Here is a 26760-nt window from a genome sequence, read left to right as displayed (position 1 = left end):
GACCTTTTTTTTCCTCCACCTCTCCGAGGAAACTTGTATGGGAACCTGGAGATTATTTTCCACCTGGCCCGCCACCCACTCCATTTCCAATGCGAAGTGTCTTTGCAGGGAGAGGATTTTCCTTTCAATCTTCCCCCCAAGAGCTGGAATTCAGCCCTCTACACCTGCATTCTGAAAGTACAAGTGAGTTCCCTGAAGGGTTCCTTCCACCTGCAAATGAGCCTGTTACTCAACATCCAGAACCAATCAAGAAACCTCATACTGTTGGTCTCTCTTCAAATGTAATTTGACTTTTCTCTCATTTTTAGTTTTTAAGTAACTGCTTTTACTTCAGTAATTGACTATACTTTGGCTCCAATTGAATCTCAATGAAACTATAATTCTTAAGATAGTATTTTGTAAATAAAGATGGTTTACATAGGAAGTTTATGAGTAAATTATTCCTATTTTGTTTTATTCCAGAGTACAGCATTTAATCTGATGATGCCACTATTACATAAACAAGAATGGGAGTTCTAGGTACTTGTAATCTAGCTGAAGAAAATATATTTTAAACTCCCAACAAACAAGTGTATTTAGTATGACTGTAGCAAATGTGAAGTGACTTTAGACTTAATGAAAAATTGTCACTGATTTTCAGACTGGTTGGGCATATCAGCTAGTTTTTCCATATTAGAATAACTAGAGCATGGGAGGACTAAAGGAGAGAACACAACTAAACATGTCACGGAAACAGGAGATCTCAAAGACAAAGAAAAATGAAGACCTCTTTTTTATATTGGTTGCTTAAAACATTACATGGCTCTTGAGATATCATATTTCCTACATTAGATTCAAGTGAGCTATGAACTCCCATTTTTACCCCATATACAGTTTGCACAATCACATTGTTTACACATCCACATTTTTACAAAATGCCATATTAGTAACTGCTGTATTCTGTTACCTTCTCTATCCTCTACTATCCCCCCTCTCCGGCCCTCCCATCATCTCTCTCTATCCCATCTGCTGTAATTTAACGTTTGGGAATTGGAAATCACACTTTAAACTCACTCTGCTCCCCTTTTTCCCTTCTGTCAAATTACTCATCATCTTCATCTATTTCTCCTCCTCCTCCTCCTCCTCCTCCTCCTCCTTATACCTTTAATTCATTCATCATACACTCAGGCATTGGTTCATTCACTCCTTTCACCTATGGTGTTGGGGATCCAACTCAAGATCTTTGAAAGTGCACAGCCAGCACTCTAGTGCTCAGCCAAAACCCCAGCACCTGTCTTTTTGATTTTATGACTGTTTATATGAAATTCAGAATTGCATTCTGCTATGGTTCACTGATATGTTTATTGACTCAGTCCTTGTTTTCTGGGAGACTTTAGGAAAATATATATGAATTATTAGGAGATTGAAATGAAGAAACAAAGAGGAAATTCCCCAATTTCTTATTCTTAGATTCCGTACTCTGACTCTGCCTACCTACTATAAAAACTTTTAAACTCTTAATCCCCATTTCTATATCATTGCCAACAAGTGAACATTCACTGCCCTACAACAAACCAGAAAACTCACATTGAACAATGTTTCCCCAGTAGAGACCAAGACACAATACTTATTAAGAAAATACCCTAGTTATGATTTAGTAGTTAAAGCTTTATTTGAGTGTTAAATGTGCTCTAATTATGTGTGTGTGTGTGTGTGTGTGTGTGTGTGTGTGTGTGCTTGTGTGTAAAACATGCACTGAGGAGTAAAATAAATGCAGGATTGCAACAGCCTTCTTAAAAGTAAGAAGCAGCTTTATCACATTTGAAGCCCAGTGAAGAATCTGCCTGATACTTGACCTACAATTAATTGAAATGTGAAAAATTCAGGCCTAGTAAAACAAAGCCAACATACATAATAAATCTAATCAGTCTGTCTCACCTGTTTTCAAATCAGTCCTTTAAATAAACCTAAATTGCCAGCATAAAACATCAGTTGTTCTAAACGAGTGGACGGATGTCCCCTGCCATGGGCTGTGTAAAATACATGGAGGATCCCACACTGATTGGTATCTAGAATGACTTCTGCCTGAACTACTACTGGAGAATAGTTGCTGATATACTGCGGTTCTTATACCAGTAAATTGGAATGAATGTAATTTCAGGCTGCAAAGGAATAAATTGATTTTACTAACTGGTTTTTGGAAAACACTGCCATGAAAAATTATCAATATGTTCATAAAGGCATCTACATGTCTCTCCACAGGGGTTTTACTTAATGGGGGAGGGGGTGAGGTCTGGATATAACTTAACTGTCCATTAGTAGGTAGAACAATATAATGGGAATCACAGTGGCCATACCGGTTTGAACTCAATCTAGGTAACATGGATTCATCTCTGTGTAATAGGCCTGCTTCTGAAAAACACAAAGTCGGGCTCCAAAAGCAGAACGATATTTTCAGAATACCATGTTATGTTTGTAAATAGATAGAAAGATAGATATACAGAAATCAAAAAATCTGAAAACGGTCTGCAAGTGCACATTTCAATAACTTACAATGTCAGTAGTGGGGGGTTAATAGCAGATCAAGAAGACTGTATCTGCATGCGAAATGGTTCAATTTTCAAAGAGTTTTATAAAGGACAATGGACAAAAAATTCAAAGGGTTACAGTAAGTGTTGAGGAGTGACTTGGTAAAAGGAGCACAGAGGTGAGAAAGAATTAAGTAGAGTTCAATAGAACCAGGTATAATATCTGTACACATGACTCCATGAAAGGGGACACTTAAAGAAATCATAAGGCCTAAGGAGAGATCAGGATTAGCGGGGCTTGTAGGAAGAGCTGAAAAAAAACAAAAGCATGCAATGGGCAGAAAATGTGGAATAAAAGGCCTCACAGGTGGTAAACTGATCCATCTCTCCCTGGTAGTTCAACTGTATGAATAACAGAGAGGCCGACTAAGTGGGAAAGTACTTGGAAACTCTATTCATACAGACAACAGAAAGTGCCACCAGAGTGAAAAAAGTAAACCTAGTAAGGCAGCTTAGCCCCATCCCCTTGGTGTTTTATGCCAGCTATCTTTCTTACTGTGCCTCTGTTCATCTACACTGATACGTGTTAGGTCCAAAGGCAGTGACAAACATTGTTACATGTATTGATGAATCCTGCCAATTCCACAAAGCACAGCCATTTTACTTAGTGTTCTCAATACCTTCTTTTCGACTCTCATCTCGTTTGAAGAAACACTTTCAGAGGAAAGAAGTTCTCCCTAAGCCACATGTGTCCTTAAGTAAACTATGAATTGAGTGCTATTTCAAGGTGTTTGGGCTGATTCCTCCACAGGGCCCGTAAAACCTAGAAAAGTGTCATGCACCAGCAGGCAGTACATCTTCACTGAGTCCTGTTCTTTGCACACCAGGGTCATCTTATTGTCCATTTAATGGTCAGAAAAACAGTGTTACAGTGAGTATCCTTCTTAGTAGTAGGACTAAAGTGTTTTGGACTCGCATGTTCAGATACTGAAAAGGCTCAGGGAAGTCCACTTGAAAGCTGGTCATTCGATACAGGTGCTGGAGAGGAAAACAAGCGACTCTCATTTGGCAACTTTTAAACAGTGATACAGCTCTGGCCGTGTAAGCGTAAATAACAACAGGTCTAATCATGCATGGTGGCCTATGAGCTTGGAACTTGCATGCTTACAAAACCAGTGATTACTTGTGCATCTTCTCCTTCGAACCTCATATGTGACTCATCAACAAGTCAAGTGCTAACTTGGGAGGAAAACAATATGTTGGGATGTCCTTTTTGTACATCAAGCCATGACCTCTTTGTCTTAACATCAACAATATAATTCATGTTCAGGAGTTACATCCATTTCAGAGTGTCATATCCATCCTTCTCTTGGCTGTATATTTATAAGGACCAGCCAGCTTCCTTAGATGTTTTTAAGCCCATGAAAAGTCCAAAAAAAAAAAAAAAAACATCTGAAAGAAGAGTTTCAAGAATTTTCCACAAATACTAGTCTAGAAATGCTGACATGAAAACCAACTAAAGTTTTCAACTCCTTCTTTTTAGGAACCTTAGCTGTGCCGTGCTTTTCAAAAATGACTTGTCATAACTGATTTGTGCCCATGTTGGCAACTCTTCTGAAATTACTTTGACAGTAGACTAATGTGAGAGTTTCTCTTTAGAGAAAATTCAAATTACTTGCGTAGGAAGTGGCAGTAGGTCTGGGGATGTTGTAGCAGCTCACTGGCAGTGACCTTGCCTAGCTTGGGGCTGGCCTGCCATGGATTTTCACCCCAAACACTTGCAAGAAAAAAAAAAAAGACGGAAGGGAGAGAGAAAGTTGGAAGGGAGGGAGGCAAAGTTGGAGGGATGGAGGGAGGTAGAAAAGAAGGAAGAAGAAAAGGAGAAAAACCAGGAAGGGAGGAAGAAAGCAAGGAAGGAGGAAATAGGGAGAGTACAAGGGCAGGGAAAGGACTGAGTCACTAAAACAAAAGGCCAAAAAAAACCAAAAAATAAAATAAAATAAAATAAAACAAAAGGCAAGCGACACAAAGACCAATATAGGCCATGAAAGCTGTTTGAACAGTTTAGACAGCTTTAGAATTTGAGTGACAACAAACTGAATGTTATGATGACTGGATGGAATCTTCCTACTAAGCCCCGCCTTGGCCTGGCCTAAACCAAATCAAGGGGTGGGTGGCATGGAGAGGAATTCTCTCTGGCTGGAGTGGGAGGGACCTGAACCTGTGGCACTTGAGGATGCACTGGGTAGGGAAGGGGACAAGACTCCCCTGATGGGCAGTTGAGCACAACAAGGCTCCTGGGAGCCCTTGATCATGGCTCCCACCGCCATACGCCCACCACCCGCCATACGCTCACACCCTGAAGGGGATCGCAGTGGTCTGCTCCGTTGCCTGGTGCAGGTTGGAGTTCCTGACCAAACACCTGAGTGTCCACAGCCTGCGTTGGCCTGCCTGGGCAGGCTGTGGTTGTGGTGGCAAGAGCCAAAGCCGTCTTGGTGTGATGGAGGAGCCAAGGGCTGCCTCTCAGCCATACTAGTGAGTGGTTCTGGAAGAAGCACCAAGGGTTGTGGCAGCATTGTCCGAAGACATGAAGCCAGGCCATCTTCCTTATGGCTTTCCTTGGGAGTTGGTGATGTGTACAGCTCTTAGCAGCTCTTAGATTTTTGGCTGTTCTCTCACTTTTCTGGAGATGTTTTCAGTCGGTTAGTAGCAGGCTTTACTTGGGAAGAGAAAAAAAGCTGGCTCTAAATCTGCGGGACTTATTGAAAAAAAGTGTGGACTTCTTGAAAAAGTGAGCCTTGTTGAAAAAAAACATGAAGGCTTAGCCTCATCTTTAAAGGATTGCAGGTTTGAGAAGGGTTCAAGGGAAGCACAACATCTGGAGGCAACCTACGAAAAGCTGCATTGGTCCAAATCCAGCCATGGCGTTGAAATGCTCTTTCTAGAAGAAGAGCTCAAAGCACAGAAGGCTAAACATGGTCAACAGGATGAAACGATGGCGCATCTATCAAGAAGGATACAGTCCCTCCAAGGTGAATCTGAAACCCTCAGATCACAAATAGCTGAAGCTAAAACAAACTGGAGACTCTTTCAAGTGAATGAGGAAGAACTGAAGCTGGCAATCAAAGAGGTGCCTTGTTTCCAGTTGACCCAAGGAGTCAGTTCATGAGAAGAGGATTTTTTTTCCTCCACCTCTCCGAGGAAACTTGTATGGGAACCTGGAGATTATTTTCCACCTGGCCCGCCATCCACTCCATTTCCAATGCGAAGTGTCTTTGCAGGGAGAGGGTTTTCCTCTCAATCTTCCCCACAAGAGCTGGAATTCAGCCCTCTACACCTGCATTCTGAAAGTACAAGTGAGTTCACTGAAGGGTTCCTTCCACCTGCAAATGAGCCTGTTACTCAACATCCAGAACCAAACAAGAAACCTCATACTGTTGGTCTCTCTTCAAATGTAATTTGACTTTTCTCTCATTTTTAGTTTTTAAGTAACTGCTTTTACTTCAGTAATTGACTATACTTTGACTCCAATTGAATCTCAATGAAACTATAATTCTTAAGATAGTATTTAGTAAATAAAGATGGTTTACATAGGAAGTTTATGAGTAAATTATTCCTATTTTGTTTTATTCCAGAGTACAGCATTTAATCTGATGATGCCACTATTACATAAACAAGAATGGGAGTTCTAGGTACTTGTAATCTAGCTGAAGAAAATATATTTTAAACTCCCAAAAAACAAGTGTATTTAGTATGACTGTAGCAAATGTGAAGTGACTTTAGGCTTAATGAAAAATTGTCACTGATTTTCAGACTGGTTGGGCATATCAGCTAGTTTTTCCATATTAGAATAACTAGAGCATGGGAGGACTAAAGGAGAGAACACAACTAAACATGTCACGGAAACAGGAGATCTCAAAGACAAAGAAAAATGAAGACCTCTTTTTTATATTGGTTGCTTAAAACATTACATGGCTCTTGAGATATCATATTTCCTACATTAGATTCAAGTGAGCTATGAACTCCCATTTTTACCCCATATACAGTTTGCACAATCACATTGTTTACACATCCACATTTTTACAAAATGCCATATTAGTAACTGCTGTATTCTGTTACCTTCTCTATCCTCTACTATCCCCCCTCTCCTGCCCTCCCATCATCTCTCTCTATCCCATCTGCTGTAATTTAACGTTTGGGAATTGGAAATCACACTTTAAACTCACTCTGCTCCCCTTTTTCCCTTCTGTCAAACTACTCATCATCTTCTTCTATTTCTCCTCCTCCTCCTCCTCTTCGTCCTCCTCCTTATACCTTTAATTCATTCATCATACACTCAGGCATTGGTTCATTCATTCCTTTCACCTATGGTGTTGGGGATCCAACTCAAGATCTTTGAAAGTGCACAGCCAGCACTCTAGTGCTCAGCCAAAACCCCAGCACCTGTCTTTTTGATTTTATGACTGTTTATATGAAATTCAGAATTGCATTCTGCTATGGTTCACTGATATGCTTATTGACTCAGTCCTTGTTTTCTGGGAGACTTTAGGAAAATATACATGAATTATTAGGAGACTGAAATGAAGAAACAAAGAGGAAATTCCCCAATTTCTTATTCTTAGATTCCATACTCTGACTCTGCCTACCTACTATAAAAACTTTTAAACTCTTAATCCCCATTTCTATATCATTGCCAACAAGTGAACATTCACTGCCCTACAACAAACCAGAAAACTCACATTGAACAATGTTTCCCCAGTAGAGACCAAGACACAATACTTTTGAAAAAAATACCCTAGTTATGATTTAGTAGTTAAAGCTTTATTTGAGTGTTAAATGTGCTCTAATTATGTGTTTGTGTGTGTGTGTGTGTGTGCTTGTGTGTAAAACATGCACTGAGGAGTAAAATAAATGCAGGATTGCAACAGCCTTCTTAAAAGTAAGAAGCAGCTTTATCACATTTGAAGCCCAGTGAAGAATCTGCCTGATACTTGACCTACAATTAATTGAAATGTGAAAAATTCAGGCCTAGAAAAACAAAGCCAACATACATAATAAATCTAATCAGTCTGTCTCACCTGTTTTCAAATCAGTCCTTTAAATAAACCTAAATTGCCAGCATAAAACATCAGTTGCTCTAAACGAGTGGACGGATGTCCCCTGCCATGGGCTGTGTAAAATACATGGAGGATCCCGCACTGATTGGTATCTAGAATGACTTCTGCCTGAACTACTACTGGAGAATAGTTGCTGATATACTGCGGTTCTTATACCAGTAAACTGGAATGAAGGTAATTTCAGGCTGCAAAGGAATAAATTGATTTTACTAACTGGTTTTTGGAAAACACTGCCATGAAAAATTATCAATATGTTCATAAAGGCATCTACATGTCTCTCCACAGGGGTTTTACTTAATGGGGGAGGGGGTGAGGTCTGGATATAACTTAACTGTCCATTAGTAGGTAGAACAATATAATGGGAATCACAGTGGCCATACCGGTTTGAACTCAATCTAGGTAACATGGATTCATCTCTGTGTAATAGGCCTGCTTCTGAAAAACACAAAGTCGGGCTCCAAAAGCAGAACGATATTTTCAGAATACCATGTTATGTTTGTAAATAGATAGACAGATAGATATACAGAAATCAGAAATCTGAAAACGGTCTGCAAGTGCACATTTCAATAACTTACAATGTCAGTAGTGGGGGGTTAATAGCAGATCAAGACTGTATCTGCATGCGAAATGGTTCAATTTTCAAAGAGTTTTATAAAGGACAATGGACAAAAAATTCAAAGGGTTACAGTAAGTGTTGAGGAGTGACTTGGTAAAAGGAGCACAGAGGTGAGAAAGAATTAAGTAGAGTTCAATAGAACCAGGTATAATATCTGTACACATGACTCCATGAAAGGGGACACTTAAAGAAATCATAAGGCCTAAGGAGAGATCAGGATTAGGGGGGCTTGTAGGAAGAGCTGAAAAAAAACAAAAGCATGCAATGGGCAGAAAATGTGGAATAAATGGCCTCACAGGTGGTAAACTGATCCATCTCTCCCTGGTAGTTCAATTGTATGAATAACAGAGACGCCGACTAAGTGGGAAAGTACTTGGAAACTCTATTCATACAGACAACAGAAAGTGCCACCAGAGTGAAAAAAGTAAACCTAGTAAGGCAGCTTAGCCCCATCCCCTTGGTGTTTTATGCCAGCTATCTTTCTTACTGTGCCTCTGTTCATCTACACTGATACGTGTTAGGTCCAAAGGCAGTGACAAACATTGTTACATGTATTGATGAATCCTGCCAATTCCACAAAGCACAGCCATTTTACTTAGTGTTCTCAATACCTTCTTTTCGACTCTCATCTCGTTTGAAGAAACACTTTCAGAGGAAAGAAGTTCTCCCTAAGCCACATGTGTCCTTAAGTAAACTATGAATTGAGTGCTATTTCAAGGTGTTTGGGCTGATTCCTCCACAGGGCCCGTAAAACCTAGAAAAGTGTCATGCACCAGCAGGCAGTACATCTTCACTGAGTCCTGTTCTTTGCACACCAGGGTCATCTTATTGTCCATTTAATGGTCAGAAAAACAGTGTTACAGTGAGTATCCTTCTTAGTAGTAGGACTAAAGTGTTTTGGACTCGCATGTTCAGATACTGAAAAGGCTCAGGGAAGTCCACTTGAAAGCTGGTCATTCGATACAGGTGCTGGAGAGGAAAACAAGCGACTCTCATTTGGCAACTTTTAAACAGTGATACAGCTCTGGCCGTGTAAGCGTAAATAACAACAGGTCTAATCATGCATGGTGGCCTATGAGCTTGGAACTTGCATGCTTACAAAACCAGTGATTACTTGTGCATCTTCTCCTTCGAACCTCATATGTGACTCATCAACAAGTCAAGTGCTAACTTGGGAGGAAAACAATATGTTGGGATGTCCTTTTTGTACATCAAGCCATGACCTCTTTGTCTTAACATCAACAATATAATTCATGTTCAGGAGTTACATCCATTTCAGAGTGTCATATCCATCCTTCTCTTGGCTGTATATTTATAAGGACCAGCCAGCTTCCTTAGATGTTTTTAAGCCCATGAAAAGTCCAAAAAAAAAAAAAAAACATCTGAAAGAAGAGTTTCAAGAATTTTCCACAAATACTAGTCTAGAAATGCTGGCATGAAAACCAACTAAAGTTTTCAACTCCTTCTTTTTAGGAACCTTAGCTGTGCCGTGCTTTTCAAAAATGACTTGTCATAACTGATTTGTGCCCATGTTGGCAACTCTTCTGAAATTACTTTGACAGTAGACTAATGTGAGAGTTTCTCTTTAGAGAAAATTCAAATTACTTGCGTAGGAAGTGGCAGTAGGTCTGGGGATGTTGTAGCAGCTCACTGGCAGTGACCTTGCCTAGCTTGGGGCTGGCCTGCCATGGATTTTCACCCCAAACACTTGCAAGAAAAAAAAAAAAGACGGAAGGGAGAGAGAAAGTTGGAAGGGAGGGAGGCAAAGTTGGAGGGATGGAGGGAGGTAGAAAAGAAGGAAGAAGAAAAGGAGAAAAACCAGGAAGGGAGGAAGAAAGCAAGGAAGGAGGAAATAGGGAGAGTACAAGGGCAGGGAAAGGACTGAGTCACTAAAACAAAAGGCCAAAAAAAAACCAAAAAATAAAATAAAATAAAATAAAACAAAAGGCAAGCGACACAAAGACCAATATAGGCCATGAAAGCTGTTTGAACAGTTTAGACAGCTTTAGAATTTGAGTGACAACAAACTGAATGTTATGATGACTGGATGGAATCTTCCTACTAAGCCCCGCCTTGGCCTGGCCTAAACCAAATCAAGGGGTGGGTGGCATGGAGAGGAATTCTCTCTGGCTGGAGTGGGAGGGACCTGAACCTGTGGCACTTGAGGATGCACTGGGTAGGGAAGGGGACAAGACTCCCCTGATGGGCAGTTGAGCACAACAAGGCTCCTGGGAGCCCTTGATCATGGCTCCCACCGCCATACGCCCACCACCCGCCATACGCTCACACCCTGAAGGGGATCGCAGTGGTCTGCTCCGTTGCCTGGTGCAGGTTGGAGTTCCTGACCAAACACCTGAGTGTCCACAGCCTGCGTTGGCCTGCCTGGGCAGGCTGTGGTTGTGGTGGCAAGAGCCAAAGCCGTCTTGGTGTGATGGAGGAGCCAAGGGCTGCCTCTCAGCCATACTAGTGAGTGGTTCTGGAAGAAGCACCAAGGGTTGTGGCAGCATTGTCCGAAGACATGAAGCCAGGCCATCTTCCTTATGGCTTTCCTTGGGAGTTGGTGATGTGTACAGCTCTTAGCAGCTCTTAGATTTTTGGCTGTTCTCTCACTTTTCTGGAGATGTTTTCAGTCGGTTAGTAGCAGGCTTTACTTGGGAAGAGAAAAAAAGCTGGCTCTAAATCTGCGGGACTTATTGAAAAAAAGTGTGGACTTCTTGAAAAAGTGAGCCTTGTTGAAAAAAAACATGAAGGCTTAGCCTCATCTTTAAAGGATTGCAGGTTTGAGAAGGGTTCAAGGGAAGCACAACATCTGGAGGCAACCTACGAAAAGCTGCATTGGTCCAAATCCAGCCATGGCGTTGAAATGCTCTTTCTAGAAGAAGAGCTCAAAGCACAGAAGGCTAAACATGGTCAACAGGATGAAACGATGGCGCATCTATCAAGAAGGATACAGTCCCTCCAAGGTGAATCTGAAACCCTCAGATCACAAATAGCTGAAGCTAAAACAAACTGGAGACTCTTTCAAGTGAATGAGGAAGAACTGAAGCTGGCAATCAAAGAGGTGCCTTGTTTCCAGTTGACCCAAGGAGTCAGTTCATGAGAAGAGGATTTTTTTTCCTCCACCTCTCCGAGGAAACTTGTATGGGAACCTGGAGATTATTTTCCACCTGGCCCGCCATCCACTCCATTTCCAATGCGAAGTGTCTTTGCAGGGAGAGGGTTTTCCTCTCAGTCTTCCCCACAAGAGCTGGAATTCAGCCCTCTACACCTGCATTCTGAAAGTACAAGTGAGTTCACTGAAGGGTTCCTTCCACCTGCAAATGAGCCTGTTACTCAACATCCAGAACCAAACAAGAAACCTCATACTGTTGGTCTCTCTTCAAATGTAATTTGACTTTTCTCTCATTTTTAGTTTTTAAGTAACTGCTTTTACTTCAGTAATTGACTATACTTTGACTCCAATTGAATCTCAATGAAACTATAATTCTTAAGATAGTATTTAGTAAATAAAGATGGTTTACATAGGAAGTTTATGAGTAAATTATTCCTATTTTGTTTTATTCCAGAGTACAGCATTTAATCTGATGATGCCACTATTACATAAACAAGAATGGGAGTTCTAGGTACTTGTAATCTAGCTGAAGAAAATATATTTTAAACTCCCAAAAAACAAGTGTATTTAGTATGACTGTAGCAAATGTGAAGTGACTTTAGGCTTAATGAAAAATTGTCACTGATTTTCAGACTGGTTGGGCATATCAGCTAGTTTTTCCATATTAGAATAACTAGAGCATGGGAGGACTAAAGGAGAGAACACAACTAAACATGTCACGGAAACAGGAGATCTCAAAGACAAAGAAAAATGAAGACCTCTTTTTTATATTGGTTGCTTAAAACATTACATGGCTCTTGAGATATCATATTTCCTACATTAGATTCAAGTGAGCTATGAACTCCCATTTTTACCCCATATACAGTTTGCACAATCACATTGTTTACACATCCACATTTTTACAAAATGCCATATTAGTAACTGCTGTATTCTGTTACCTTCTCTATCCTCTACTATCCCCCCTCTCCTGCCCTCCCATCATCTCTCTCTATCCCATCTGCTGTAATTTAACGTTTGGGAATTGGAAATCACACTTTAAACTCACTCTGCTCCCCTTTTTCCCTTCTGTCAAACTACTCATCATCTTCTTCTATTTCTCCTCCTCCTCCTCCTCTTCGTCCTCCTCCTTATACCTTTAATTCATTCATCATACACTCAGGCATTGGTTCATTCATTCCTTTCACCTATGGTGTTGGGGATCCAACTCAAGATCTTTGAAAGTGCACAGCCAGCACTCTAGTGCTCAGCCAAAACCCCAGCACCTGTCTTTTTGATTTTATGACTGTTTATATGAAATTCAGAATTGCATTCTGCTATGGTTCACTGATATGCTTATTGACTCAGTCCTTGTTTTCTGGGAGACTTTAGGAAAATATACATGAATTATTAGGAGACTGAAATGAAGAAACAAAGAGGAAATTCCCCAATTTCTTATTCTTAGATTCCATACTCTGACTCTGCCTACCTACTATAAAAACTTTTAAACTCTTAATCCCCATTTCTATATCATTGCCAACAAGTGAACATTCACTGCCCTACAACAAACCAGAAAACTCACATTGAACAATGTTTCCCCAGTAGAGACCAAGACACAATACTTTTGAAAAAAATACCCTAGTTATGATTTAGTAGTTAAAGCTTTATTTGAGTGTTAAATGTGCTCTAATTATGTGTTTGTGTGTGTGTGTGTGTGTGCTTGTGTGTAAAACATGCACTGAGGAGTAAAATAAATGCAGGATTGCAACAGCCTTCTTAAAAGTAAGAAGCAGCTTTATCACATTTGAAGCCCAGTGAAGAATCTGCCTGATACTTGACCTACAATTAATTGAAATGTGAAAAATTCAGGCCTAGAAAAACAAAGCCAACATACATAATAAATCTAATCAGTCTGTCTCACCTGTTTTCAAATCAGTCCTTTAAATAAACCTAAATTGCCAGCATAAAACATCAGTTGCTCTAAACGAGTGGACGGATGTCCCCTGCCATGGGCTGTGTAAAATACATGGAGGATCCCGCACTGATTGGTATCTAGAATGACTTCTGCCTGAACTACTACTGGAGAATAGTTGCTGATATACTGCGGTTCTTATACCAGTAAACTGGAATGAAGGTAATTTCAGGCTGCAAAGGAATAAATTGATTTTACTAACTGGTTTTTGGAAAACACTGCCATGAAAAATTATCAATATGTTCATAAAGGCATCTACATGTCTCTCCACAGGGGTTTTACTTAATGGGGGAGGGGGTGAGGTCTGGATATAACTTAACTGTCCATTAGTAGGTAGAACAATATAATGGGAATCACAGTGGCCATACCGGTTTGAACTCAATCTAGGTAACATGGATTCATCTCTGTGTAATAGGCCTGCTTCTGAAAAACACAAAGTCGGGCTCCAAAAGCAGAACGATATTTTCAGAATACCATGTTATGTTTGTAAATAGATAGACAGATAGATATACAGAAATCAGAAATCTGAAAACGGTCTGCAAGTGCACATTTCAATAACTTACAATGTCAGTAGTGGGGGGTTAATAGCAGATCAAGACTGTATCTGCATGCGAAATGGTTCAATTTTCAAAGAGTTTTATAAAGGACAATGGACAAAAAATTCAAAGGGTTACAGTAAGTGTTGAGGAGTGACTTGGTAAAAGGAGCACAGAGGTGAGAAAGAATTAAGTAGAGTTCAATAGAACCAGGTATAATATCTGTACACATGACTCCATGAAAGGGGACACTTAAAGAAATCATAAGGCCTAAGGAGAGATCAGGATTAGGGGGGCTTGTAGGAAGAGCTGAAAAAAAACAAAAGCATGCAATGGGCAGAAAATGTGGAATAATGGCCTCACAGGTGGTAAACTGATCCATCTCTCCCTGGTAGTTCAACTGTATGAATAACAGAGACGCCGACTAAGTGGGAAAGTACTTGGAAACTCTATTCATACAGACAACAGAAAGTGCCACCAGAGTGAAAAAAGTAAACCTAGTAAGGCAGCTTAGCCCCATCCCCTTGGTGTTTTATGCCAGCTATCTTTCTTACTGTGCCTCTGTTCATCTACACTGATACGTGTTAGGTCCAAAGGCAGTGACAAACATTGTTACATGTATTGATGAATCCTGCCAATTCCACAAAGCACAGCCATTTTACTTAGTGTTCTCAATACCTTCTTTTCGACTCTCATCTCGTTTGAAGAAACACTTTCAGAGGAAAGAAGTTCTCCCTAAGCCACATGTGTCCTTAAGTAAACTATGAATTGAGTGCTATTTCAAGGTGTTTGGGCTGATTCCTCCACAGGGCCCGTAAAACCTAGAAAAGTGTCATGCACCAGCAGGCAGTACATCTTCACTGAGTCCTGTTCTTTGCACACCAGGGTCATCTTATTGTCCATTTAATGGTCAGAAAAACAGTGTTACAGTGAGTATCCTTCTTAGTAGTAGGACTAAAGTGTTTTGGACTCGCATGTTCAGATACTGAAAAGGCTCAGGGAAGTCCACTTGAAAGCTGGTCATTCGATACAGGTGCTGGAGAGGAAAACAAGCGACTCTCATTTGGCAACTTTTAAACAGTGATACAGCTCTGGCCGTGTAAGCGTAAATAACAACAGGTCTAATCATGCATGGTGGCCTATGAGCTTGGAACTTGCATGCTTACAAAACCAGTGATTACTTGTGCATCTTCTCCTTTGAACCTCATATGTGACTCATCAACAAGTCAAGTGCTAACTTGGGAGGAAAACAATATGTTGGGATGTCCTTTTTGTACATCAAGCCATGACCTCTTTGTCTTAACATCAACAATATAATTCATGTTCAGGAGTTACATCCATTTCAGAGTGTCATATCCATCCTTCTCTTGGCTATATATTTATAAGGACCAGCCAGCTTCCTTAGATGTTTTTAAGCCCATGAAAAGTCCAAAAAAAAAAAAAAAAACATCTGAAAGAAGAGTTTCAAGAATTTTCCACAAATACTAGTCTAGAAATGCTGACATGAAAACCAACTAAAGTTTTCAACTCCTTCTTTTTAGGAACCTTAGCTGTGCCGTGCTTTTCAAAAATGACTTGTCATAACTGATTTGTGCCCATGTTGGCAACTCTTCTGAAATTACTTTGACAGTAGACTAATGTGAGAGTTTCTCTTTAGACAAAATTCAAATTACTTGCGTAGGAAGTGGCAGCAGGTCTGGGGATGTTGTAGCTCACTGGCAGTGATCTTGCCTAGCTTGGGGCTGGCCTGCCATGGATTTTCACCCCAAACACTTGCAAGAAAAAAAAAAAGACGGAAGGGAGAGAGAAAGTTGGAAGGGAGGGAGGCAAAGTTGGAGGGATGGAGGGAGGTAGAAAAGAAGGAAGAAGAAAAGGAGAAAAACCAGGAAGGGAGGAAGAAAGCAAGGAAGGAGGAAATAGGGAGAGTACAAGGGCAGGGAAAGGACTGAGTCACTAAAACAAAAGGCCAAAAAAAACCAAAAAATAAAATAAAATAAAATAAAACAAAAGGCAAGCGACACAAAGACCAATATAGGCCATGAAAGCTGTTTGAACAGTTTAGACAGCTTTAGAATTTGAGTGACAACAAACTGAATGTTATGATGACTGGATGGAATCTTCCTACTAAGCCCCGCCTTGGCCTGGCCTAAACCAAATCAAGGGGTGGGTGGCATGGAGAGGAATTCTCTCTGGCTGGAGTGGGAGGGACCTGAACCTGTGGCACTTGAGGATGCACTGGGTAGGGAAGGGGACAAGACTCCCCTGATGGGCAGTTGAGCACAACAAGGCTCCTGGGAGCCCTTGATCATGGCTCCCACCGCCATACGCCCACCACCCGCCATACGCTCACACCCTGAAGGGGATCGCAGTGGTCTGCTCCGTTGCCTGGTGCAGGTTGGAGTTCCTGACCAAACACCTGAGTGTCCACAGCCTGCGTTGGCCTGCCTGGGCAGGCTGTGGTTGTGGTGGCAAGAGCCAAAGCCGTCTTGGTGTGATGGAGGAGCCAAGGGCTGCCTCTCAGCCATACTAGTGAGTGGTTCTGGAAGAAGCACCAAGGGTTGTGGCAGCATTGTCCGAAGACATGAAGCCAGGCCATCTTCCTTATGGCTTTCCTTGGGAGTTGGTGATGTGTACAGCTCTTAGCAGCTCTTAGATTTTTGGCTGTTCTCTCACTTTTCTGGAGATGTTTTCAGTCGGTTAGTAGCAGGCTTTACTTGGGAAGAGAAAAAAAGCTGGCTCTAAATCTTGCGGGACTTATTGAAAAAAAGTGTGGACTTCTTGAAAACGTGAGCCTTGTTGAAAAAAAACATGAAGGCTTAGCCTCATCTTTAAAGGATTGCAGGTTTGAGAAGGGTTCAAGGGAAGCACAACATCTGGAGGCAACCTACGAAAAGCTGCATTGGTCCGAATCCAGCCATGGCGTTGAAATGCTCTTTCTAGAAGAAGAGCTCAAAGCACAGAAGGCTAAACATGGTCAACAGGATGAAACGATGGCGCATCTATCAAGAAGGATACAGTCCCTCCAAGGTGAATCTGAAACCCTCAGATCACAAATAGCTGAAGCTAAAACAAACTGGAGACTCTTTCAAGTGAATGAGGAAGAACTGAAGCTGGCAATCAAAGAGGTGCCTTGTTTCCAGTTGACCCAAGGAGTCAGTTCATGAGAAGAGGACCTTTTTTTTCCTCCACCTCTCCGAGGAAACTTGTATGGGAACCTGGAGATTATTTTCCACCTGGCCCGCCACCCACTCCATTTCCAATGCGAAGTGTCTTTGCAGGGAGAGGATTTTCCTTTCAATCTTCCCCCCAAGAGCTGGAATTCAGCCCTCTACACCTGCATCCTGAAAGTACAAGTGAGTTCCCTGAAGGGTTCCTTCCACCTGCAAATGAGCCTGTTACTCAACATCCAGAACCAATCAAGAAACCTCATACTGTTGGTCTCTCTTCAAATGTAATTTGACTTTTCTCTCATTTTTAGTTTTTAAGTAACTGCTTTTACTTCAGTAATTGACTATACTTTGGCTCCAATTGAATCTCAATGAAACTATAATTCTTAAGATAGTATTTTGTAAATAAAGATGGTTTACATAGGAAGTTTATGAGTAAATTATTCCTATTTTGTTTTATTCCAGAGTACAGCATTTAATCTGATGATGCCACTATTACATAAACAAGAATGGGAGTTCTAGGTACTTGTAATCTAGCTGAAGAAAATATATTTTAAACTCCCAAAAAACAAGTGTATTTAGTATGACTGTAGCAAATGTGAAGTGACTTTAGGCTTAATGAAAAATTGTCACTGATTTTCAGACTGGTTGGGCATATCAGCTAGTTTTTCCATATTAGAATAACTAGAGCATGGGAGGACTAAAGGAGAGAACACAACTAAACATGTCACGGAAACAGGAGATCTCAACTACAAAGAAAAATGAAGACCTCTTTTTTATATTGGTTGCTTAAAACATTACATGGCTCTTGAGATATCATATTTCCTACATTAGATTCAAGTGAGCTATGAACTCCCATTTTTACCCCATATACAGTTTGCACAATCACATTGTTTACACATCCACATTTTTACAAAATGCCATATTAGTAACTGCTGTATTCTGTTACCTTCTCTATCCTCTACTATCCCCCCTCTCCGGCCCTCCCATCATCTCTCTCTATCCCATCTGCTGTAATTTAACGTTTGGGAATTGGAAATCACACTTTAAACTCACTCTGCTCCCCTTTTTCCCTTCTGTCAAATTACTCATCATCTTCTTCTATTTCTCCTCCTCCTCCTCCTCCTCCTCCTCCTCCTTATACCTTTAATTCATTCATCATACACTCAGGCATTGGTTCATTCACTCCTTTCACCTATGGTGTTGGGGATCCAACTCAAGATCTTTGAAAGTGCACAGCCAGCACTCTAGTGCTCAGCCAAAACCCCAGCACCTGTCTTTTTGATTTTATGACTGTTTATATGAAATTCAGAATTGCATTCTGCTATGGTTCACTGATATGTTTATTGACTCAGTCCTTGTTTTCTGGGAGACTTTAGGAAAATATATATGAATTATTAGGAGATTGAAATGAAGAAACAAAGAGGAAATTCCCCAATTTCTTATTCTTAGATTCCGTACTCTGACTCTGCCTACCTACTATAAAAACTTTTAAACTCTTAATCCCCATTTCTATATCATTGCCAACAAGTGAACATTCACTGCCCTACAACAAACCAGAAAACTCACATTGAACAATGTTTCCCCAGTAGAGACCAAGACACAATACTTATTAAGAAAATACCCTAGTTATGATTTAGTAGTTAAAGCTTTATTTGAGTGTTAAATGTGCTCTAATTATGTGTGTGTGTGTGTGTGTGTGTGTGTGTGTGTGTGTGTGTGCTTGTGTGTAAAACATGCACTGAGGAGTAAAATAAATGCAGGATTGCAACAGCCTTCTTAAAAGTAAGAAGCAGCTTTATCACATTTGAAGCCCAGTGAAGAATCTGCCTGATACTTGACCTACAATTAATTGAAATGTGAAAAATTCAGGCCTAGTAAAACAAAGCCAACATACATAATAAATCTAATCAGTCTGTCTCACCTGTTTTCAAATCAGTCCTTTAAATAAACCTAAATTGCCAGCATAAAACATCAGTTGTTCTAAACGAGTGGACGGATGTCCCCTGCCATGGGCTGTGTAAAATACATGGAGGATCCCACACTGATTGGTATCTAGAATGACTTCTGCCTGAACTACTACTGGAGAATAGTTGCTGATATACTGCGGTTCTTATACCAGTAAATTGGAATGAATGTAATTTCAGGCTGCAAAGGAATAAATTGATTTTACTAACTGGTTTTTGGAAAACACTGCCATGAAAAATTATCAATATGTTCATAAAGGCATCTACATGTCTCTCCACAGGGGTTTTACTTAATGGGGGAGGGGGTGAGGTCTGGATATAACTTAACTGTCCATTAGTAGGTAGAACAATATAATGGGAATCACAGTGGCCATACCGGTTTGAACTCAATCTAGGTAACATGGATTCATCTCTGTGTAATAGGCCTGCTTCTGAAAAACACAAAGTCGGGCTCCAAAAGCAGAACGATATTTTCAGAATACCATGTTATGTTTGTAAATAGATAGAAAGATAGATATACAGAAATCAAAAAATCTGAAAACGGTCTGCAAGTGCACATTTCAATAACTTACAATGTCAGTAGTGGGGGGTTAATAGCAGATCAAGAAGACTGTATCTGCATGTGAAATGGTTCAATTTTCAAAGAGTTTTATAAAGGACAATGGACAAAAAATTCAAAGGGTTACAGTAAGTGTTGAGGAGTGACTTGGTAAAAGGAGCACAGAGGTGAGAAAGAATTAAGTAGAGTTCAATAGAACCAGGTATAATATCTGTACACATGACTCCATGAAAGGGGACACTTAAAGAAATCATAAGGCCTAAGGAGAGATCAGGATTAGCGGGGCTTGTAGGAAGAGCTGAAAAAAAACAAAAGCATGCAATGGGCAGAAAATGTGGAATAAAAGGCCTCACAGGTGGTAAACTGATCCATCTCTCCCTGGTAGTTCAACTGTATGAATAACAGAGAGGCCGACTAAGTGGGAAAGTACTTGGAAACTCTATTCATACAGACAACAGAAAGTGCCACCAGAGTGAAAAAAGTAAACCTAGTAAGGCAGCTTAGCCCCATCCCCTTGGTGTTTTATGCCAGCTATCTTTCTTACTGTGCCTCTGTTCATCTACACTGATACGTGTTAGGTCCAAAGGCAGTGACAAACATTGTTACATGTATTGATGAATCCTGCCAATTCCACAAAGCACAGCCATTTTACTTAGTGTTCTCAATACCTTCTTTTCGACTCTCATCTCGTTTGAAGAAACACTTTCAGAGGAAAGAAGTTCTCCCTAAGCCACATGTGTCCTTAAGTAAACTATGAATTGAGTGCTATTTCAAGGTGTTTGGGCTGATTCCTCCACAGGGCCCGTAAAACCTAGAAAAGTGTCATGCACCAGCAGGCAGTACATCTTCACTGAGTCCTGTTCTTTGCACACCAGGGTCATCTTATTGTCCATTTAATGGTCAGAAAAACAGTGTTACAGTGAGTATCCTTCTTAGTAGTAGGACTAAAGTGTTTTGGACTCGCATGTTCAGATACTGAAAAGGCTCAGGGAAGTCCACTTGAAAGCTGGTCATTCGATACAGGTGCTGGAGAGGAAAACAAGCGACTCTCATTTGGCAACTTTTAAACAGTGATACAGCTCTGGCCGTGTAAGCGTAAATAACAACAGGTCTAATCATGCATGGTGGCCTATGAGCTTGGAACTTGCATGCTTACAAAACCAGTGATTACTTGTGCATCTTCTCCTTCGAACCTCATATGTGACTCATCAACAAGTCAAGTGCTAACTTGGGAGGAAAACAATATGTTGGGATGTCCTTTTTGTACATCAAGCCATGACCTCTTTGTCTTAACATCAACAATATAATTCATGTTCAGGAGTTACATCCATTTCAGAGTGTCATATCCATCCTTCTCTTGGCTGTATATTTATAAGGACCAGCCAGCTTCCTTAGATGTTTTTAAGCCCATGAAAAGTCCAAAAAAAAAAAAAAAACATCTGAAAGAAGAGTTTCAAGAATTTTCCACAAATACTAGTCTAGAAATGCTGACATGAAAACCAACTAAAGTTTTCAACTCCTTCTTTTTAGGAACCTTAGCTGTGCCGTGCTTTTCAAAAATGACTTGTCATAACTGATTTGTGCCCATGTTGGCAACTCTTCTGAAATTACTTTGACAGTAGACTAATGTGAGAGTTTCTCTTTAGAGAAAATTCAAATTACTTGCGTAGGAAGTGGCAGTAGGTCTGGGGATGTTGTAGCAGCTCACTGGCAGTGACCTTGCCTAGCTTGGGGCTGGCCTGCCATGGATTTTCACCCCAAACACTTGCAAGAAAAAAAAAAAAGACGGAAGGGAGAGAGAAAGTTGGAAGGGAGGGAGGCAAAGTTGGAGGGATGGAGGGAGGTAGAAAAGAAGGAAGAAGAAAAGGAGAAAAACCAGGAAGGGAGGAAGAAAGCAAGGAAGGAGGAAATAGGGAGAGTACAAGGGCAGGGAAAGGACTGAGTCACTAAAACAAAAGGCCAAAAAAAACCAAAAAATAAAATAAAATAAAATAAAACAAAAGGCAAGCGACACAAAGACCAATATAGGCCATGAAAGCTGTTTGAACAGTTTAGACAGCTTTAGAATTTGAGTGACAACAAACTGAATGTTATGATGACTGGATGGAATCTTCCTACTAAGCCCCGCCTTGGCCTGGCCTAAACCAAATCAAGGGGTGGGTGGCATGGAGAGGAATTCTCTCTGGCTGGAGTGGGAGGGACCTGAACCTGTGGCACTTGAGGATGCACTGGGTAGGGAAGGGGACAAGACTCCCCTGATGGGCAGTTGAGCACAACAAGGCTCCTGGGAGCCCTTGATCATGGCTCCCACCGCCATACGCCCACCACCCGCCATACGCTCACACCCTGAAGGGGATCGCAGTGGTCTGCTCCGTTGCCTGGTGCAGGTTGGAGTTCCTGACCAAACACCTGAGTGTCCACAGCCTGCGTTGGCCTGCCTGGGCAGGCTGTGGTTGTGGTGGCAAGAGCCAAAGCCGTCTTGGTGTGATGGAGGAGCCAAGGGCTGCCTCTCAGCCATACTAGTGAGTGGTTCTGGAAGAAGCACCAAGGGTTGTGGCAGCATTGTCCGAAGACATGAAGCCAGGCCATCTTCCTTATGGCTTTCCTTGGGAGTTGGTGATGTGTACAGCTCTTAGCAGCTCTTAGATTTTTGGCTGTTCTCTCACTTTTCTGGAGATGTTTTCAGTCGGTTAGTAGCAGGCTTTACTTGGGAAGAGAAAAAAAGCTGGCTCTAAATCTGCGGGACTTATTGAAAAAAAGTGTGGACTTCTTGAAAAAGTGAGCCTTGTTGAAAAAAAACATGAAGGCTTAGCCTCATCTTTAAAGGATTGCAGGTTTGAGAAGGGTTCAAGGGAAGCACAACATCTGGAGGCAACCTACGAAAAGCTGCATTGGTCCAAATCCAGCCATGGCGTTGAAATGCTCTTTCTAGAAGAAGAGCTCAAAGCACAGAAGGCTAAACATGGTCAACAGGATGAAACGATGGCGCATCTATCAAGAAGGATACAGTCCCTCCAAGGTGAATCTGAAACCCTCAGATCACAAATAGCTGAAGCTAAAACAAACTGGAGACTCTTTCAAGTGAATGAGGAAGAACTGAAGCTGGCAATCAAAGAGGTGCCTTGTTTCCAGTTGACCCAAGGAGTCAGTTCATGAGAAGAGGATTTTTTTTCCTCCACCTCTCCGAGGAAACTTGTATGGGAACCTGGAGATTATTTTCCACCTGGCCCGCCATCCACTCCATTTCCAATGCGAAGTGTCTTTGCAGGGAGAGGGTTTTCCTCTCAATCTTCCCCACAAGAGCTGGAATTCAGCCCTCTACACCTGCATTCTGAAAGTACAAGTGAGTTCACTGAAGGGTTCCTTCCACCTGCAAATGAGCCTGTTACTCAACATCCAGAACCAAACAAGAAACCTCATACTGTTGGTCTCTCTTCAAATGTAATTTGACTTTTCTCTCATTTTTAGTTTTTAAGTAACTGCTTTTACTTCAGTAATTGACTATACTTTGACTCCAATTGAATCTCAATGAAACTATAATTCTTAAGATAGTATTTAGTAAATAAAGATGGTTTACATAGGAAGTTTATGAGTAAATTATTCCTATTTTGTTTTATTCCAGAGTACAGCATTTAATCTGATGATGCCACTATTACATAAACAAGAATGGGAGTTCTAGGTACTTGTAATCTAGCTGAAGAAAATATATTTTAAACTCCCAAAAAACAAGTGTATTTAGTATGACTGTAGCAAATGTGAAGTGACTTTAGGCTTAATGAAAAATTGTCACTGATTTTCAGACTGGTTGGGCATATCAGCTAGTTTTTCCATATTAGAATAACTAGAGCATGGGAGGACTAAAGGAGAGAACACAACTAAACATGTCACGGAAACAGGAGATCTCAAAGACAAAGAAAAATGAAGACCTCTTTTTTATATTGGTTGCTTAAAACATTACATGGCTCTTGAGATATCATATTTCCTACATTAGATTCAAGTGAGCTATGAACTCCCATTTTTACCCCATATACAGTTTGCACAATCACATTGTTTACACATCCACATTTTTACAAAATGCCATATTAGTAACTGCTGTATTCTGTTACCTTCTCTATCCTCTACTATCCCCCCTCTCCTGCCCTCCCATCATCTCTCTCTATCCCATCTGCTGTAATTTAACGTTTGGGAATTGGAAATCACACTTTAAACTCACTCTGCTCCCCTTTTTCCCTTCTGTCAAACTACTCATCATCTTCTTCTATTTCTCCTCCTCCTCCTCCTCTTCGTCCTCCTCCTTATACCTTTAATTCATTCATCATACACTCAGGCATTGGTTCATTCATTCCTTTCACCTATGGTGTTGGGGATCCAACTCAAGATCTTTGAAAGTGCACAGCCAGCACTCTAGTGCTCAGCCAAAACCCCAGCACCTGTCTTTTTGATTTTATGACTGTTTATATGAAATTCAGAATTGCATTCTGCTATGGTTCACTGATATGCTTATTGACTCAGTCCTTGTTTTCTGGGAGACTTTAGGAAAATATACATGAATTATTAGGAGACTGAAATGAAGAAACAAAGAGGAAATTCCCCAATTTCTTATTCTTAGATTCCATACTCTGACTCTGCCTACCTACTATAAAAACTTTTAAACTCTTAATCCCCATTTCTATATCATTGCCAACAAGTGAACATTCACTGCCCTACAACAAACCAGAAAACTCACATTGAACAATGTTTCCCCAGTAGAGACCAAGACACAATACTTTTGAAAAAAATACCCTAGTTATGATTTAGTAGTTAAAGCTTTATTTGAGTGTTAAATGTGCTCTAATTATGTGTTTGTGTGTGTGTGTGTGTGTGCTTGTGTGTAAAACATGCACTGAGGAGTAAAATAAATGCAGGATTGCAACAGCCTTCTTAAAAGTAAGAAGCAGCTTTATCACATTTGAAGCCCAGTGAAGAATCTGCCTGATACTTGACCTACAATTAATTGAAATGTGAAAAATTCAGGCCTAGAAAAACAAAGCCAACATACATAATAAATCTAATCAGTCTGTCTCACCTGTTTTCAAATCAGTCCTTTAAATAAACCTAAATTGCCAGCATAAAACATCAGTTGCTCTAAACGAGTGGACGGATGTCCCCTGCCATGGGCTGTGTAAAATACATGGAGGATCCCGCACTGATTGGTATCTAGAATGACTTCTGCCTGAACTACTACTGGAGAATAGTTGCTGATATACTGCGGTTCTTATACCAGTAAACTGGAATGAAGGTAATTTCAGGCTGCAAAGGAATAAATTGATTTTACTAACTGGTTTTTGGAAAACACTGCCATGAAAAATTATCAATATGTTCATAAAGGCATCTACATGTCTCTCCACAGGGGTTTTACTTAATGGGGGAGGGGGTGAGGTCTGGATATAACTTAACTGTCCATTAGTAGGTAGAACAATATAATGGGAATCACAGTGGCCATACCGGTTTGAACTCAATCTAGGTAACATGGATTCATCTCTGTGTAATAGGCCTGCTTCTGAAAAACACAAAGTCGGGCTCCAAAAGCAGAACGATATTTTCAGAATACCATGTTATGTTTGTAAATAGATAGACAGATAGATATACAGAAATCAGAAATCTGAAAACGGTCTGCAAGTGCACATTTCAATAACTTACAATGTCAGTAGTGGGGGGTTAATAGCAGATCAAGACTGTATCTGCATGCGAAATGGTTCAATTTTCAAAGAGTTTTATAAAGGACAATGGACAAAAAATTCAAAGGGTTACAGTAAGTGTTGAGGAGTGACTTGGTAAAAGGAGCACAGAGGTGAGAAAGAATTAAGTAGAGTTCAATAGAACCAGGTATAATATCTGTACACATGACTCCATGAAAGGGGACACTTAAAGAAATCATAAGGCCTAAGGAGAGATCAGGATTAGGGGGGCTTGTAGGAAGAGCTGAAAAAAAACAAAAGCATGCAATGGGCAGAAAATGTGGAATAAATGGCCTCACAGGTGGTAAACTGATCCATCTCTCCCTGGTAGTTCAATTGTATGAATAACAGAGACGCCGACTAAGTGGGAAAGTACTTGGAAACTCTATTCATACAGACAACAGAAAGTGCCACCAGAGTGAAAAAAGTAAACCTAGTAAGGCAGCTTAGCCCCATCCCCTTGGTGTCTTATGCCAGCTATCTTTCTTACTGTGCCTCTGTTCATCTACACTGATACGTGTTAGGTCCAAAGGCAGTGACAAACATTGTTACATGTATTGATGAATCCTGCCAATTCCACAAAGCACAGCCATTTTACTTAGTGTTCTCAATACCTTCTTTTCGACTCTCATCTCGTTTGAAGAAACACTTTCAGAGGAAAGAAGTTCTCCCTAAGCCACATGTGTCCTTAAGTAAACTATGAATTGAGTGCTATTTCAAGGTGTTTGGGCTGATTCCTCCACAGGGCCCGTAAAACCTAGAAAAGTGTCATGCACCAGCAGGCAGTACATCTTCACTGAGTCCTGTTCTTTGCACACCAGGGTCATCTTATTGTCCATTTAATGGTCAGAAAAACAGTGTTACAGTGAGTATCCTTCTTAGTAGTAGGACTAAAGTGTTTTGGACTCGCATGTTCAGATACTGAAAAGGCTCAGGGAAGTCCACTTGAAAGCTGGTCATTCGATACAGGTGCTGGAGAGGAAAACAAGCGACTCTCATTTGGCAACTTTTAAACAGTGATACAGCTCTGGCCGTGTAAGCGTAAATAACAACAGGTCTAATCATGCATGGTGGCCTATGAGCTTGGAACTTGCATGCTTACAAAACCAGTGATTACTTGTGCATCTTCTCCTTCGAACCTCATATGTGACTCATCAACAAGTCAAGTGCTAACTTGGGAGAAAAACAATATGTTGGGATGTCCTTTTTGTACATCAAGCCATGACCTCTTTGTCTTAACATCAACAATATAATTCATGTTCAGGAGTTACATCCATTTCAGAGTGTCATATCCATCCTTCTCTTGGCTATATATTTATAAGGACCAGCCAGCTTCCTTAGATGTTTTTAAGCCCATGAAAAGTCCAAAAAAAAAAAAAGAGTTTCAAGAATTTTCAACAAATACTAGTCTAGAAATGCTGACATGAAAACCAACTAAAGTTTTCAACTCCTTCTTTTTAGGAACCTTAGCTGTGCCGTGCTTTTCAAAAATGACTTGTCATAACTGATTTGTG

Source organism: Callospermophilus lateralis, unplaced genomic scaffold (assembly GCF_048772815.1).
Source record: "Callospermophilus lateralis isolate mCalLat2 unplaced genomic scaffold, mCalLat2.hap1 Scaffold_43, whole genome shotgun sequence".
Lineage (NCBI taxonomy): Eukaryota > Metazoa > Chordata > Mammalia > Rodentia > Sciuridae > Callospermophilus > Callospermophilus lateralis.
The sequence above is the reverse complement of the archived record's forward strand: the minus strand, read 5'-3'. Positions refer to the sequence as shown.